Source organism: Castanea sativa, chromosome 11 (assembly GCF_040712315.1).
Source record: "Castanea sativa cultivar Marrone di Chiusa Pesio chromosome 11, ASM4071231v1".
Lineage (NCBI taxonomy): Eukaryota > Viridiplantae > Streptophyta > Magnoliopsida > Fagales > Fagaceae > Castanea > Castanea sativa.
Genome location: NC_134023.1, coordinates 26,349,886 through 26,364,712, shown reverse-complemented (window position 1 = coordinate 26,364,712; position 14,827 = coordinate 26,349,886).

The following is a 14,827-nucleotide window of genomic DNA, read 5'->3' as shown; positions in this document are numbered from 1 at the left end:
GTTGGTTTTGATCATGACTTTCTTTGCATGGGGAAAGGGATGGAAACACTGAGCTTTAGGCCGACCGAAGGAGCAGATGCCAACGAATGGAACTTGATGACCCTTTCGATGCTGGTGCAATGACACAGTTGAAGCTAATTTTCAAAACCAACCCATAAACCGTACTGACCAATGCATATATAGAGATAAAATTAAGGCAAAAAAGAGAAAAATATTCTTAGTAAATTACTAGAAAGAAATCCTACTTATGCCCCCCAACACAGAAGGTAATATTTTTTTGGTAGATTACACCTTAGCGTCACCATTGATGCTTTAGTCTTCCGTATATGCACAAAAGAGAGTCAGATTAAACTTAAAAATTGATGAAGAGAAAAGTAGAGAACAATGAGGTAAACAGATAAGATAAAAAGAAAGTGGAGGTAGGTGGGGTATTAAATGACAATGCCACGTTTTGATTTCTAAGAGTCCGTTTGGTTGGAGGGGTGAAAAAGTGAGAGGATAGAAAATTGTAGGAGGATGGAAAAAAGTAAAATTATGGGAGGATGGAAAAAAGTGAGAGGATAGAAAATTGTGGGAGGATGGAAAAGTGGGAGGATAGAAAATATTTTATTTTATCTCCTTTTTGTTTGGTGGGAGTGAAAAAGTGGAAGGATGGAAAAAATGAGTTTACATAAATTTACTCATATACTCTTGTTGAAGAATGATACTTAATTAAAACAAAAAAAGTAACAAATAATTACAGAAAAAGAGCAATCATCCAATTTTATTAAAAAATAAAAATGATATCCCAAAAAAAGAAGAGGCAATGTTACTACCAAAAAAGAAAAAAAAAAAAAAAAAAAAAAAAGGCCAACGGTACTGAAAATCAAAAGAAACAAAAAGAATAGAAAAAAAAAAGAAAAAAAAGAAAGGCAACAAGAAGAAAAAAATAAAATAAAATAAAAGGGCAACGGTATTGCCCTTTTTTTTTTTTTTTTTTTTTTAAAGGCAACTACCCAGAAGAAGAAGAAGAAGACAAAAAAAAAAAAAAAAAAGGGCAACGTATTGCAAGAAGAAGAAAAAAAAGGCAACTAGAATAATGTGCATATGGGTATTTTTGTCAATTAAGAAAAAAATTATCTTCACTTAATTTTCTCTTCATTTTAGAGAGAATTTTTTGGTGGGCCGGAAAGAAAACACCTAAGCCTCACCATTTATTTTCCTTCCGCCCCACTCAACCAAACACACTTAAAAAAGTTTTCATTCCTATTTTCTCTCCAAAGTTTTCCATCCTCCTTATTTCACCTCCAAACAAACACATCCTAAGAGTCTGTTCGGTTGGAGGAGTGAAAAAGTGGGAGGATGGAAAATATTTAGTTTTCCCTCTTGTGTGTCCGGTTGGAGGGGTGAAAAAGTGGGAGGGTGGAAAATGTAATTTATATAAATTGACTATTATACCCTTGTTACATAATAGGTAAGAAATAGATTTATTTGTACTCATTACATAATATAAAAGTTATCACATCATATATATAAATTTATATTATTATTTTTACTATTATAATGTAAAAATTAGATTAGGTCACGTTGAGAAAAAAAATGTTCAAGTAATGTTGAAAAAAAAAAAACAACGTTCAATAACGTTGAAAAAAAAAACATTTAGTAACGTTGAAGAAGAAAAAGATAAAAGAAAAAAAAAACAATAACAACAACGTTCAGTAACGTTAAAAAAAAAAAAACAAAAACAAAAACAAAACAAAACGTTCAGGTGGGATGGGGGCTTTTTAGCCCATCCCAAAGTTTTCTCCCCACCATTTTCCTCCCAATTTGGGAGGAAAATATTTGTGGGCCCGGGAGGAAAATTTTCCTCCCGATTTTCCATCCTCCCTTTGTTTTATCTCCAAATGAACATTGAAAAATATCTATTTTCCTCATTTTGTTTTTCATCCTCCCTATTTTCACTCCAAAAAGACGGGGCCTAAGTTACCCAACATTTTTTTATCTTTCTTTTATTTAGTTTTATAAAAATTAGAGTGCCACGTTAATCTGAAAATATAAAAACAGTATTCAGCAAAAAATATATATATAAACAGAAAACCACTACACGATTTTTTTGATAATAAGTCCATATTTAACAAAAAAAAGAAAAGAAAAAGATAATAAGAATACTCCTCCCTTAAGTTTACCTAAGTGAATATGAATTATATACAATAAAACACATGGTATAAAAGTTTTCTTTCTTATTATAAATTTAAAAAAAATCTTTTTAACTAATAGTTAAAGGTGGTGTATATATGATTTTTATTTATTTATGTTATTATAACTTTAAAGTATGAATTATTGCTCTATTCTCATGTATAGGTAATTTGGTATTTTCTAATTAATTTGTGATCAAACTGATGCGGATACTCTAAAATTCTATACTTTACATGATTTACACTTTACAGTTGGCTTGCACTAGTACTGAATTTTTTCCCCCTCACTAAAGCACTAATGCTAACTTAACTTAAGATATTAATAATATAAAATACAAATAATACTTCTGATAAGATTCATTCATTGTAAAACATTTATTTGGTCAAAAAAATTATTATGTTATTGTTATAGTTGAACCTTATTGTGATTGAGTAATGACTAACATTTTTTTTTTTTTGCAAACCGATGAAACCAACCGCAAAAAACCGCACCGTTGTAGGTTGAGAAACTGATTCTTGTCGGCGTGCATTAGTTTCGGTTATGGAAAAACCAATCCCTATCAGTTCGATAATAAATTTGAGAAAAAACCGCACCAACCGAACTGCGCACACCCCTACCTCCATCTACTCTCTCTCTCTCAACTCCAAAGCTCGACAACCACTGCCTAGCATTGCCTCCGGAGATGGAGATACCTCGCTGAACATCACCGGTTCCCACCAAACCTGCCTTTGTCCCGTTGGAAAATACTCAAAATCATCTCTCCTTCTCATTGTTTCCAACCCCCAACGCTGGAAGATTTATCACCGCTTCCAACACCTGACGTTGCAAGAAGGTCTTCTCTTTTTCTTTATTCTTTTTTTGTTTTCTAAATTTTTCTTTTTACAGAGATGTGTGTTTTTTTTTTTTTTTACTGACATATACATGTATATGTTTGATAAAATGCTTCAGTGAAGCTGGCTACCCTAATGATTTTTTTCTAATGTTTTTTTTGGATCGAATTATAAGTGGCTAGTATGTTGGAGTTTCATAAGTAGAGAAATAAGGCTTTTTCTTTGTTTATTAGTTAAGTTGTTACACAATCTGAACTACACATCTATTTTATGGTGAATAGCTAGATGCAGCCTTGAAGTAGCTTTGAACATGCTTTCCATGCCTGGAAAAACTTCGATTTTGTTGCTTCTCCACCAATAAGGCTTGGTTATAAGGCTTGTAAACAGTTGAAAGCCAGTGTAACACGAGGATACCTTGCATGGATGGCTTTAAACCATTGAGTTACCTTGCCACCACTTGCTCTTCGTATCAAAGTTTTTCACCTCATTATTGTTCCTTTGTGTCCCAAGTATCTTCAGTTCATATTCCTTAGTAGTGTACATGATGCTCTTACTGAACCTAGGTGGAAAGATGCTATGATTGAGGAAATGACGGTAATGCATAAAAACATTACTTGGGGATTGGTCCAGTTTCCTAAAGAGATAAAGACAATGGGTTGCAAATGGGTATATACAATTAAGCAAAAGGCTGCTGGGTCTATAAGGAGGTAAAAGACTAAACTGGTTGCAAAGGTACACTCAGCCCTATGGGATTGACTATCAAGAGACATTTGCTCTTGTGGCTGTCTGGCTGAGATGAATTCCAAGCATATCCTTATGTCATAAGCAGCCAATTTGAACTGGATACTTTATCAACTTTACGTAAAAGAATCCTTCCTCCATGGTGATTTAGAAGGAGGTTGATATGGATGTTCCTCAAAGTTCCAGGAGTATTTCAACTTACAAGAAGGTATACAGCTGAAGAGATCATTGTACGGATTGAAATAATCTCGCATGGCTTAACGGTTAAGTTGCATCATGTGAGCCTATGAATACATGCAAACACAGTAATCACACCTTTTATTAATCAAGCACTCACAAGGACGGACCCACACTAGGCAGGGGGGCCATTGCCCCCACCCAAAAAAAACAAAAGCTAATGTATATATATGTGATGAAATTTTAAATTTTGGTCTTAATAGCCCCCAATTAAAAAAAAAATACTGGTATACATATGTAATTTGAAAAAAAAAAAAAGATATGCCCTTAAATATATATATTTTTGAATCTCTTCTGAAATAGCGTTGAGTTCTATTTTGATAAATATGTTAAAATGTTTAAGAAACACTTATTTTATATGTTATACTTTGTTGACATTTTTATAATATCAAATCTTTAAGGAACATTTATTTTATATGTAGTATTTTGTTGAATATGAAATAGATGTTAGTTTTTATTTTCATAAAAAAAATTTGTTTTAAGCTTTGCCCCCCAGGTTCAAATCCTGGTTCCGTCCCTGAGCACTCACCTCTAGGTAAGGTTATTACTCTTATTGATTATGTTGATGATATGGTGGTAATAGGGAATGGTCTTGAGGAAGTAAAATAATTTAAAAGGAAATTTAGCTCGGGAATTTGAAATCAAGGACCTTGGAGATTTGAAATATTTTATAGGAAAATGGCAAAATCTAAACAAGGTATATTCATATCCTAGTGGAAAATATGTACTTGATCTTTTATAAGAAACAAGAATGCTTGGTTGCAAGGTTAGAAATACCCTGATAGAGCAAAATCATAGATTGGATGAAGATCCAAAGGGTGTATTGGCCAATAAAGGGAGATACCAACACCTAGTCGGGAGATTGATTTGTCTGTTCTCACACTTGTCCAGATTTGCTTATTTTGTTAGTTTGGTTAGCCAGTTTATTCATGCACCTTGAGTTTCCATGTGGATGTTGTTTACCGTATCCTTTGATAGAAGTCAAGTCTTGGTTGAGGATTACTTTTCTCCAATCATCCTCACTTATTAGCAGAATCCTATACAGATGCGATTTGGGTAGACTCTATTTCTGATAAAAGATCTCGCTCGGGTATTGTACCTTTGTTGGAGGAAGGTTGGACACTTGGAAGAGCAAGATGCAAGCTGATATAGCAGGACTAGTGCGGCACTAGGTTGAATTTCGTGCAATTGCTCTTGGTACATTTGTGAACTTCGAGTGAAGATGGTGTTGAATGAGTTGGTGTTTAATACACAAGAACCTATGCTATATTGTGACAACAAGGTACTTATTAATATTGCTCGCACTACTATACAACATGATAGGACTAAACATGTTGAGATTTACGGTCATTTCTTCAAGGAGAAGCTGGATGATGCCATTATCTATACTAAATTAGAACCTATCAAAAAAAAAAAATCTACACTTAATTTGTGAAAACAGAAAAGCAACTAGCAAATATTTAAATTAAAGGTAGTCTCGAGTATAGCTTTTAATTTATACCATTCTAAGCAGGCTGGGCATGTGCAATATCTATACCTCAGCTTCAGGGGGAGTGTTGGAATATAGAGTCTAGATAGAATTTGAATTTGTAATTTTTAACCCTTGTGTATGTATATTCGTAATTTGCATATTATTATTTGTGTATAATAAAATCGTTGTTAAAGTTAGTAGAATTAAGTACCGTACACATTTTTTCCAAAATACAATAGAAGCTGTCACTCGCCACCGTTTGGGAGGCCACCTCATCCATTAGCCCGTCACCGCTGCCTGGGCCATATATATAGTTGCTTACTTGCCTTGACACTCTCACTCATAGCAATCGGGTTAAAAGCCTCTTTGAGTGGTCGTTGACGATGTCATTAAGAGTATCAAATGTCTTGTACTTGCAGTTAGGTCGTGAGCTTATACCAAGAATACATTTAAAATTAAAAACAAGAGATATTTCCTTGTTGAGCACGTGGATTTGGCCTCCAGTCAACCTTATTACTAGCTGGTTAGAGCCAAGGCATACAGCTCAGCAAGACAGCAACTCAAGCCATGGTCTTGTAGCCCAATTTAAAAAAATTTAGCACATGCCTATGTTGGAACTCCCGCCAAGCGTTCACTGCTCTGCATCTGCTCATGGTTGACTTTCTGGCATATTTATTATCTTCGTATATTTGTTATTTCATATATGATATTCTTCTTCTCTAGAATAGTTGAATTCAACTTGAATTTTTATTCCTTCAAATCCAGCATGACTTGTGTCAAGAAGCATAGTACCCCGACCCATCAAATAAAGGCTATACGCTCTTGTTTTGGCTAATTCAATGTAACCATATAAACGAAATCCCCTATAGACCAGACAGATGACCTTCACTCCAAGCAGGAAATGATCCATTGAATAAAGGAAACTCCACATCTGGAGATGGTACAACATATTGAAATCATATTTCTATGCTAGTGTTGATTAATAAAATTTATGGTGGGAGGCTGTCTTACTCGTCACCTCCAACAGACAGTTAAACAGTTGGCATGATTAATAAAATTCCATTTAAACTTTCTCAATGGTCTGGTGCTAATTCCAGCCAACACTAGGAATGCGTTTGGATTCAGCATTTTGGCGTCAGCGTTTATCCTTCACTTTTTTGCTCTTTTTTTTTCTTTTTTTTTCCTAGCCGCACTGGTTGACTTTCCTGCGTTTCACTTTTTTTTTTTTGCTGCAGCATGCTTTTCAGGGGACAAACGGCTACTGTTCGTGGACAGTAGCCGTATATTTTTGACTTCTCAGTCATTTTCTGCCGTGAACAGTGCATTCGTGCACGGTTCATAGACCACAAATTTCATTTTCAGCTATTTTTTTTATTAAAAATAGGTCCCACAATACTATTCACACATTTAGAAATTATTTCGCTACAGTGTTTTCAGTTTTCAGCAATAAGTTCTATCCAAACACACCCTAGGTTTCTAATTCCTAGGTTTTGCTTTCTTGCTTGGTGCCTATTTTAAGTAAGCCTAGGTGTTGATTCCTAGGTTGGTTTTATTTTTTGGTTCTTCAATTTTTTGGATAGTTTGTTATTTCATTGTCCAATTGTTATGGAGTTTAGGTATTGTCTTTATGCTATTTGATGTTAGATGGATGATGCCTAAATCAGTGCAAAGGTAGCTTCAATATTGGAGAAAGAGACCAAGTTCTTTCAGATATGAGAGTTTGGAATTTAGTACAATTATGTCTCATGTGGACCGGAGAAACGTGAATGGAAAAACTATTTTTTAAAGTTTATCTAAAAGTTAGGAGTTTTAAAATTAGTAATTTTATAAGTCTAACACTATTATTTAAACTTTAAAAACATGTGGATTTGAAGGTATTTTGAGCATTTAAAAGTAGGAATCTAAACTAGAGAAACCCTTAAATAGTAATATAGATAACTTCAAGAGAGCTTGCTACATAAGTTTTGAAGCTTTCATAATTTTTCACATTATTTTTTTTTCTTACTAAAACCGAAGCATTTGACTTTTTGTAGACTCCATGAGAGCTGACCACATAAACTTTCAAGCTCTTACAATTTTTCATATCATTTTTTTATTTTATTTTAATAATTTTTTAAAATCTTATTTTTTAGCTCTTTTAAGAATTGACAAAAATATAAAATGATCATTTTAAACATGTAAGTTATGGGGAGAATGTTTTCTCTCAAGCTTCTAAATTCTCAAGTTTTTAAATGGATGTTTGGTTCGAATAGTTCCTTAAATTTGTGGTATGGTAAGTGGCTTGCCGTGGGAAGCATTAGAAGTCTTATTGTTGGGTCTCTCCCGAGGAAACTTTGTTACTTTATTTGAGATGTTAGAAATGGGGGAATTGGGACCTCTCGGCTTGCTCTTCTGTGTTCCCTCATAGTTTTTTCTTTATTGATTAAAGTTCCGTGTTCCTTTATGCTCTAGTTGTGATGACAGAATTATTTGGGCCTCTTCTTCCAAAGGCTCGTTTGAGTCGAAGAATGCTTATCTACTTGCTAATGGTACTTCTAACAATAACCCTTCATTATCCCGGAAGTGGATTTGGAAGCTTGGCACCTTGCCAAAAATTCAATCTTTCCTATGGAAATTAATGCTTTTTACATAGGATTCCCACTACGGATATTATAGAGATTAGAGGTTTTACGGGAGATGCTAAGTAGCAAATTTTTTATGGTGACCGAGAATCTATCATTCATGTACTTAGAGATTGCCCCTATGCTAAGTGCTTTTGGGATAACACCCAAGCTTGCACCCTTTTACATGATATATATATTCTATGGATATTTGTGCTAGGATAGAGAAAAATTATGGCATTAATACTCCTTACAATGATCTAATTCCTTGGAATATGTTCTTCTCCTTTGCTATTTGGAGCCTCTAGCTCCATAAAAACAAAGTGGTGTTCAAGAATTCCCTTCCCAGTCATAAACTGAACAAAGAAGCTCTAGTTGCTGCCAATAGGGGTGGCTAATGCCAAATAGGCGGGTTGGGTCATAACTCATAAATGGGTTGGGTGTGTAATTACTCATTTATTTATTTATGACCCGTTTATATATAAATTAATTACTCATTATCCGTTTAACCCATTTAATCCAATATGACCCAAATATCTCTAAAACTAGTTGAATACCCTATTGACTTCCAAAATTACCAAATACCCTTAAATACCCAAAATGACCCAAAGACTCCTACACTTTCAAAATTACCAATATACCCTTGGACATCCAAAATTACCAAACCCCTAGAATGTCCAAAATTACACAAAAGACACTAAAAAGCCAAAAATTCCCAAGACAATAACATTTGATTAGTGACAAATATCTTCTTTTTTTCTTTTTTTTTTTTCCTTTTCCTAATGGGCAAATCAATAAGGCAATTGTTTTTAAGACGAAGTTTAGCTACAAATTTGATTATAGCCTAAGGCTACAACCTTATTCAATAAAATGACATTATTATGTATTTTGAAAATCTTACCATTAGATTAAATGTTCTTTACATTGTTAATATACATATCAAATTTTGTATCAATCGGATATTATTTATTATATGATTTATAAGCTTACATTTTATGCATAATTTTATACTTCAAAATCTTGCAATTTAAACACTTTATTGATGCATACCTATTAATCTTCAATTTTTTAGAAATTTTGCAAGTATAGAGTATATAAAAAGAAAATGTAATTTAATGGTGGATCTTTCAAAATTCACCTCCAATAAAAATATATTGAGTAAGATTGTAGTCTTAGGCTACAACCAATTTCGTAGCTAAACTTTGTCCTTGTTTTTATCTCTATTTTTTTATAAGACAGTATCATGCCCAAAACATTAATTTCTTCACTACAAGGAAAACAATGTAATAATATTAACGTAAACAGTGCAAGATAAAACTATATTTATTGCATCCAAGGGAGCATTATAAAAATCATCTAGTGTTTAAAATATAAGAAAAACTAGCAAACCATTGAAACAAGATGAATGACAACACTAAATCAAACTAAATGGGGAAGAAACATAACAAGTAATTATAAACAGGAACCATCAGAATGAGACCAATTAGAAACTTCTACTCTTGTATATACATAGCATAGCACCAAAGGAATAACACACATACAAATATACCCAAGAGAGAGAAATTAAAAATAAGTAAAGGTCTAACGGACTACAAGAATATACCTCTGGCTGATTATAAGCAGCTGAATGCTCAAAAATAAGATATAAATCATTACTAAAAAGAGCACAATTCTGATAGAATTATATCAAAATAAGATATAAATATACATCTGATTCATAACAAGATTGAGAAGAAAAAAAACAGTGAATATAAAACCCCTCTCCATCCTATAGAGTAGAAGTTTAAAAATTCCACTTGTAAATAAGAAAATCCAAACGGTTAAATATCCTCTACATTTGGTAATGGAGAGAGCACAATTCAGTTCATTGCTCCAGTAGTCACCAATTTGTTGCATTAAGAGAGTCCATTGCACTAATCTAAAAAGGGAGAAGAAAGGAGGTGAGCTAACAGCTAAACAAGAGACTAAAGTTGTTTTTTCACATTCCTACAAAAATGTAATAATAACTAAACAACATATCTATATGAATTTTAAGACCTTTACTATGCAAAAACAGAGTTGTTCACTAGACTTTTCTATTTCCAACTTAGCTCAACAATGAAACAAACTAATTGAACATAAAATAATCATAATAACAACTTATGATAAGGGTACCACTAAAATCTTTGATAAATGGCTTTTAACATCATCAATCAACCAAAAAACGACCTTAATGAATCCACAACTCATTGTAGCAAGTAAATTCACCAAAACAATTGTTATCATTGCTCTGCTAGCTATTTGAACATGAGTTAAAGGACTAAAGTTTAATTTTTTAGCATCTCATTCATTAATAATGTAAGCACTTAAACTTTGTAACTCAACACTGAACAAATTCTCTTAAGTCACTAAAGCTTGAAACTGTCCAATTATTCCAATATCTTCATTAGTTGACTATATGACTTAAAAAATAAAATAAAAAATAAAAAAACCATCAACTCCCTGCGCCACAAAGGCACAATTTTAGATCTTGCACCACCAAACCTTACTGATATGATTACTACCTTATAAGCTTCCACCACATGACGATATAATGAGAAATTTAAATATATTCATCATGTGGTCCAACATTCTCTTTAAAAGTCAGTGCACATATAAATTATTACTAAGAATTGAACAAACCAGCTCAAAAACAAACTGTTAGTCATTGTAAGCATTTGCCCCAACTAATGACATTATTTTTAACTAACCACCAAATTTAACAGTTATGGGGTTCACCTTAAGTTAAGGACACTTTTATACTGAAGAGCACAAGAGCTTCATTATCATCTCCTAATCTATCATTGTTAAATTTCTTAGGCTATGAACAGTCTACTTCTATAGCCATTCAAAGAACAATCATACTTTTGATTTGTACTTACCTAATTGCCACAGATTATAAAAATAGGATTATGGATCAAATACCATTAATATATATTGATTAATATCACTAGTGAACAAATTCACAAGCTCCTACAGTCCTACATATCTTTCAGCCAAATCAAAATGCAGTACAAGAATAAGAAAACCAAGAAATAAATTAAAAACAACAAATAGTCCAAAAAAATACTTGGTATTTAATTAGAACTAATTGAGCTGGAATTATTAAAATTACCTAAACCTCATCATTATATGTAATGTGTCCAGAAATGCATAGGTGTTCAAAATCCACCACAAGGTACTACTCATCATGATCAGGTATAACTAGCAAAGTAACAAACTAGTAAGTAAATATAAAAAGGGAGAATGCATAATTTAATAAAAATTACAAGTAGATGAGGGAGAATTGCATAAAAATTACCCTACTCACAAAGCAACCATCTGCGGGAACGTAACAAAACCTCTGCATTTTGTGGCAATAGACAACTACAGTATTTATCAAGAATTCAACCACCAATGCTAAACATAGACTCTGAGGCAACAATCTCTCTGCTAAAATCTTACCACTATGAGGAGGTGGCATATGAGAAAAACATAAAACCCTCATTTGCAACTCCCAAGTTGCATCAATGTAGTGTGTTATGAGAACCATTTACTCATCCGTTGTGGAAGATTTCCAAAAATCTGATGTTAACCAAATCCTGCCCGAGACTAACTTTAAAGCATGTTTGAGATTTTCTTTTTTTCTCTTATAGATTTTCAAAACATTTGACTTTGCTGTATTCCTAAATATTGGCTTAACATCAAGATTTAGAAGGATATGAATCTCTCTATTAATCTCATGCTCTGCAAATGAAAATGAATAATTAGCTTAATTATTGCCATTGCAATCTTTTCACGATACATATCTTGATCAAGGGGAGGATGATAAGGCCCACTATTATTTTCTTGATGACATTTCTTAGCATGATGGCGTAAATTACTGGTCTCATTATCCTTATCTACCTTTAAAATATTAGTACATTTTCTACACTTGCCTTTTCGATGGCCATCTTCATATAAAGATAACATTTCAAAATCATTCCACACTTCAGAAGTCCTACCCCTACTTCTTTTGCTAGCACTTGAATTTGTTTGTTCAAATTCATCCATCCCCTCGGTTATAGACATGGTTCACCTTAAAAGATAAGACAATCAAAATGACAATTTCTACAAATATATATTTCAAATCAACCAAAATCACAAAAGACAAAAATGTAGGGGACAATTTGAATAGAACCCAAAAATTAAAAGAGGATAGATGCAAATCATCAAACACCAAGAAAAGAAAAAGACATACAAAAACCTATAAACAATAATTATATAGCAACAAAGAGTGAAAGATAAATTTATGAAAGAGATTTACTTGAAATAAAATGGTAGTAGATAGTTTTGTTTCCAGGAATCTACAAACTCATCACCAAACCTCACTTAGCCGCCTTTCCCTTCGTCTACACAAGAAATTACAGCAAAAACTAGAATAAATTTTTTGGTCTTCGAAAACTCGGGAAAAATTGGCCATTAGGCATGGATGCTGAAGAATATAGTTAGTAGGCTCCGGAAGGAAAGTATATAAAATACTAACATCTCGACTCTTAGAGAGTCGATTTTCAACCTAAAAATCAAGTCTTAAAGACTCGATTTCCATGTTCTGATCAAATCTGACGTGGCCATTTTCCACGTGGTGGCCACCTGGAAATCGAGTCTTAGAGACTCGATTTACTTGTGAAAAATTAACTACTCTAATTAGACCAAGGGGGACTCCAGGTAGATATTGAGTCTTTTAGAGTCGGTTTTTAAAGGAAATCGAGTCTCAGAGACTCGATTTGTAATGTTTGGTCCACTTTAATCCACGTGGCTATGGCAGCTGCTTTTTATCACACAATACCTATTTTCTGAGGTCTGCCGTTTTTCACACCAAAAAATCCAGTAGCTCTCTCTTCCTCTCTCTCTCTCACTCTCATACAAAACTTTAAATCAAACTCACCCTCCATTTACACATTCTCATGTCAAGTAAGGTTTTTATACACTCTCTCTAGTTGTTAGTTTTTTTTTTTTTTGAATAATTGTTAGTTACATATATGTAATGTTAGGGTTTTTTTATGGGTAATTGTTAGTTATATATATGTAATGTTAGGTTTTTTATGGGTATGTATCATGAGTTTTATTGTTTGGTTTGTTATTTTTCTTTATATTTTTGATAGAATGATTTGAAGATTTGTGTGTTTAGTTTTATTTTTTATTTTTTATTTGAGTATGATTAATGATTTTTTTTTTAGAAACAAATGGTAATGATTGAGTATATATGCTAATGTGGGGTTTGTACGTGCATATGATGTAACAAGTTAGTGTATATATACTAGGCTTTTTTTTTATTTTTTTTTTATAAAAAGTAAAAAATATTTAAGATATATATTTGTATTGTTAGGCTTTTATCATGGCTATTTTTGTTGTTGTTTGGTTTAATATTTGTTATTATTTTTTTGTTAGAATGATTTGAAATTTTGTAGTGGGGGTAAGTGTTGTCTTTAGTTTTTTTATTTGTTTGAGTATGAAATGATAATGATTGATTATGTTTGTATGTGATGTGGAGTGAGTATATGCAAATGTGGGGTGTGTTGGATGTAAGAAGTTGTAATTTTTGTACTTTGAGTACATAAAAATGTTTTGTAATTGTGTTAAAATATGTCACTAACATATTACGCTTGACTCTAATAGGTTCACAATCTCTGAAGAATATTGACATAAATGTATACTACGGTGGTCCCCTTTTCAATCCTGAACAGATTGATGGATTCGCATTTCAAGGGCCGAGTATCGAATGCTATTACATGATGATACGTCGTAAGTTGAAGACATTGAATGATTTGAAGATGAAAATAATGAAAGAACTGAGTTTGAGCCCTACTTTTATGACATAAATATTATTTATCGTTACCCACAAGAAGTCCTTCATGAACGGATAAATTACAAGTACATGGCGATCAAAGAAGATAAACATGTAAAGGTCATGTTTAATAGGATCCATAAAATGCCCCAAGTAAATGCTGCTGAGTTGTACGTAAGTTCCGAGCCGCTCGCAGAAGTTGATGTCGAGGAGTTGCAGCAACAAACAACTACATCTTTACAATTAGACGATGGGTGCACTACAATGGGAGGTTACACATTCCCATCTCAAGATTATGCTGCCCATACTAGTGAAACACTTCAACCTCAAGAGACATATTTAGAGGTGGAGGACGAAGATCATTTTGCGAATAATGATGAAAATCTCGATGATATGGATGAGTACGAAGAGAGGACTGAGCGAGGAGACTTTGAGAAGGATGTGGATGACCATAAACTTGCTTCCAATTTTGAAGAGGAAAATATGGAGTGCCATGATGAAGGTGATGCGGATGATGATATTGGCGTCCAGCATGTTACAAATACGACCACTGCCTACACAACTCCTGCCGAGTCATTCTCCGCAAATACTTGGGAAAATATGGTTGATCCTTCACGTCTTCAGATACCATTTGTTTCTACTTGGGAAGATGGGATGCATTTTAATAAAGGGTTGACTTTTGCAAATAAAGAGGCGGTGAAGCGTGCATTGATAATATACGCAGCAAAGGATAATAGAAATTTTATAATCCGGAGGTCGACCAAAACTAAATTGTGCGCCGCGTGCATTGACACCAACTACAAGTGGTACGTTGGGGCATTCATGAAGGCTAAATTAAATGGTATGTGGATGGTCACGTCTTTTGTGGGTCCACACAGTTGTATACCCTTTGGCCTGCAAAGAGACGGTAAAATGATGGATTCTAATTTTGTTGCATCAGAAATTGTGG